This window comes from Triticum dicoccoides, chromosome 4A (assembly GCF_002162155.2).
Source record: "Triticum dicoccoides isolate Atlit2015 ecotype Zavitan chromosome 4A, WEW_v2.0, whole genome shotgun sequence".
Lineage (NCBI taxonomy): Eukaryota > Viridiplantae > Streptophyta > Magnoliopsida > Poales > Poaceae > Triticum > Triticum dicoccoides.
The window spans coordinates 166,853,169-166,857,138 of NC_041386.1; the positions used below are offsets into that span (position 1 = coordinate 166,853,169).

The following is a 3,970-nucleotide window of genomic DNA, read 5'->3' on the forward strand; positions in this document are numbered from 1 at the left end:
AGTGACATCTCCTTATGCTCATCATATAAATGAAACTCCACCGTAGGTGGCGAGTTCCTGGAATGGAAAAGAAAGTTTTGCACAAAGGTATTTGTGAGTAAGAGATACTGATCGCATTGGTCGTGGAGGAAAGCGGTGAGGCCTGCATTATGAGCCAACTCATGAAAAACTTCATAAATCCCGGCTGCTCTCAAGAAATCCTCAGAAGGCCATTCACACGCCCAAACCTTCACGGTGCGCGGCAAATTATACTTAGGCTTCGGTGCCTTTTCCTTTGAGCTTTGGCTCGATGAGCCCCTCAATAATCTCCTCATCATTTTCTGAAAAATTCTGAAATTTTTTAGTAACTTTAAAATAAAATTAAACCAAACTCAATAATATTGATAGCAACTACTCCTACAAGTGCCTAGGGCCTATATCATGCATCAAAACTACTTTTGACCATATAAATTTGACATGCAAGCTCAAGAACAGGGTCACCTAAGAAACACAAATTTGCAATGAATAAAGCACTAGAACAAAAACTGATTGGACCAATGGAGGAGTCACATACCAAGGAACAATCTTCCCAAGCAGTTTTGTGAGAGGTGCTTTGAACAAGGAGATCGAAAATGGCAGCAAAACGAGCTTGGACTCGGGTTTGAGCTGGTTTTTCGTGTTTGGGGGAGGAAGATGAAGTGTGTGGCTGAAAGAATAAGTGGAGGAGGGCCACCGTGGGCCCACGATGCAGGGGGGCGCGCCCTCCACCCTCGTGGCAAGGTGGTTGGGCCCCCTGGTGTGTTCTTTGTTCCATAAATCCTCCAATATTCTATAAAAAATCATATTTAATTTTCAGGGCAATTGGAGAACTTTTATTTTTGAGGTATTTTTATATTGCATAGATAATCAGATAATAGACAGAAAATTATTTATTTTATTTTATTTCAACTGAATAACAGAAAGTATAGAAAGGGTACAGAGGGTTGTGCTTCTAGTTTCATCCATCTCATGCTCGTCAAAAGGAATCCACTAACAAGGTTGATCAAGTCTTGTTAACAAACCAATTCCGATTAACATAAAATCGGAGAAATTTCGAATAACACTAGGTTACCTCAATAGGGATATGCACATCCCCAATAATAAATACTAGATAGGAACTACGGCTTGCCGCACCCGGCAGCACCGCTGCCGGGTACAAGTCATATCGAACCCGGTAATACATTCATCAAAGCATTACAAATATATATATATATATATATATATAGCATGATATTGCGGCCTGCCACACCCCACCCGGTCCCGTTTTAGCTAATCCGGTAATATACAACAGATATCTTGGAATTTTTAACGATCCAACATATGGTATATATTTATTGAGTCTAACAATCCAACACCTGGTAGTATTACTCAAAAAGCATAAGATAATATTTACTTACAACAGTAATGGTCCAATTCAAAAGATCAAATCTCGTTACAGACCATCGGTGCATTTGTTAACAATTGTAGCATGAAATACCTAAAGATCAAGGTTCCGCACTATATACCAAAAGCAGGCCATACAAGTTATTTATTTACACTGCTTTAATACAGCATTGTACTAAACTATGTAGTTGGCTATGAGTAGCTTGCTCCAAACACCTTGTCATCTGATTTGCTTGATATTGCGATGGACGCATCTATTGAAAGACATCTTGTGTTAGCCAAATTATGCATATAGTGTGTGTATGTATAGCAAGAAAACAATTTCATGCACTGGCCCCCTATGAAAGGTTTTGGGCAGTGGGTGATAGGTGGTCATCCTAATCCTTAAAAATGAAGACACATGTACAAACTTCCTTAAAGTTTGGTGACTATTTCAGAGGGCATGGTTATGTCCATCCTAACTCGTGAGATCTTATGTGTTTTCAAATCACATTAGTTATTACTGGTCCTTTTTGTAACATAGTCAGATAAAAGTAAAAAGCACAAGATTATATGATAAATTCAAATACTTCTGACCAAATCCACGACCAGTTCAATGTTTGGCTTATAGAATGATTGGATACTACACCACTGATAGTTTTAATAACTAATATATGAGAAATTCAAATACTTTTGATTGAGTCCACAGTGAGTTCAATGTCTGGCTGACAGAATGATGGGATACTACACTACTTAAAATTCGGACTCAGTAAGACTTGAAGGAATATGATATGTTGTCGCCAATTTACTTACTTACCCTCCTTCCCTGATGATGTGAAGTGTAGCAAAGTTTGGTGAGATTAGGCCTGAACAGATATAAGAAAAGAGCATGAGCAAGAACAAATAACATATACATCTTTTATCGACTTGTCATAGATAATGTAGGATAAACGAACTAAATATGCTTTGAAAAATAATGTGAATTTCCACCACCTAAACAATTGAGAGATTAGTCATAATCCAAAAGCATTGTTCTCTATAGAACACTAATTAGACCATGTGAAATCAGAGCAAGAGTTTGACACGAACAATAGGCAACAAACTGGAGCTAACAATGCAATGTGGTCTAAAGAAGACAAATAGACAATGGATTGGCCAAGCTATTGACATCCCATGCAACATTTATCTGATTGTTCTTATTCTGTATGGGTAGTTGTAGACTGGAGCTAACAAAATTTAGGAATAACATGCAGTGCATATACGTGAGTGATGGTCAAGCATAGCAGTTGAAGCATAAAGAGAGCATATTGGAGAGGAAAACACAATTTACGAACCCAGACTGAGCTGCGGGTGTTCATCCTACTCTACTGAAACAAATAAAAAAGGGTAGGGTGTAGGATCTGCTATACCAAGGGCATGCAGAGGTAGCAGAAGTGGAGATCCTCTCGGCGCGTGGTTCATGCCAGATCTCCTCACCCACCAATGGAAGGTGCTCGTCCAGAATAGATGGGGTGCCCAAGAATCAAGCGAGGAAGAAGACCACCGGGAGGATGGTAGTGAGCTCGCCCACCAAACCCTGGGTCAGGGCCTGGGGCAGCCCGGCGTGACGGAACCCACTAAAACATACAGGACACCGCAGCGGCTTGAGAGGAGGGGCGACGGGGGATGGACCTCAGGCCATAATAGCAATAGAAACATAATCTGAAGCAAGATTGATCAGGTTGCTTTTTTTTAACTGATTAAGAACTGCTACAATTTATGCTGCCAATGCATGGTTACATTGTAGTCAACAGGGACTGGTAATGAAATAAAGAAATGACTAAATTGTAGAGGAAGCTCATAACTAAAAGGAAACTGCAAGAGAAGTAACTACCTGAAGAAATAGGAACCACAACAACTATCTATATCAATTGCTCCCTCTGAATCTCTATCAATCATCTACTTCCTTTGGATGAATAGACGTAAATAACAACAAAATTCACCCTAGAAGAATAGAGTACAAAACAAATATAGTCAACAATCTAAAGGTACCACCTACAGTAAACATCATAGCAAATAAACACCATATAGAAGCATGACCCTTTATTAGAAATAGTGTCGTGCGTGACCTATGACTGAAACTACAATCAGGATAAAGCACAAACACAAACGATGTAATAAACTGGGTGTTCCTGGGTGTTCACCATATTGTTTCCTATAAAGCAATAGTGTAGGTTGATTTTCTAATATATAACTTTCATACCATTGATTAGAGGCAATAATACAAAGTGATTTTCTAAATCGTTCATACCATTGATTAGAAGCAATAGTACAAACTGATTTTCTAAATCTTTCATACCATTGATTAGAATCAATAGTACAAACTGATTTTCTAAATCTATAGCTTTTATCACATCTTCACCAATTTCTTGGTACCATTTTTTCTATAGCACCCAGTCATGTTGATCCTCTATCTGTATATGCTTATCCATATCAGAAAGTCTAAATTCAACTAATTCAGTTAGGCTCTAATTGTCCAAATTTTAGCAGTCAATGCTATTAACTTTTCTTATATTGTATCCTGTGCTCTTAAAAGATGGCATCCAATCGG

General features: G+C 38.5%; 1 long non-coding RNA gene across 13 annotated transcripts in view; it reads right to left on the minus strand.

Moving 5' to 3' along the window:
- Positions 1 to 1,359: 1,359 nt before the first annotated feature.
- The window catches only part of LOC119285562, a 9,157-nt gene continuing 6,546 nt past the window's right edge, over positions 1,360 to 3,970 (minus strand). For 9 of the 13 annotated variants that reach the window (XR_005139520.1, XR_005139517.1, XR_005139519.1 and 6 more), the window contains 3 exons: positions 2,790 to 3,081; positions 2,198 to 2,246; positions 1,360 to 1,655 (listed from right to left, as the gene is read on the minus strand). This is a non-coding gene — a long non-coding RNA (uncharacterized LOC119285562). Of the gene's footprint in view, positions 1,656 to 2,193; positions 2,247 to 2,789; positions 3,082 to 3,253; positions 3,364 to 3,970 lie in introns of all 13 variants that reach the window. The other 4 variants (XR_005139522.1, XR_005139514.1, XR_005139523.1 and 1 more) reach the window with 4 other exon arrangements.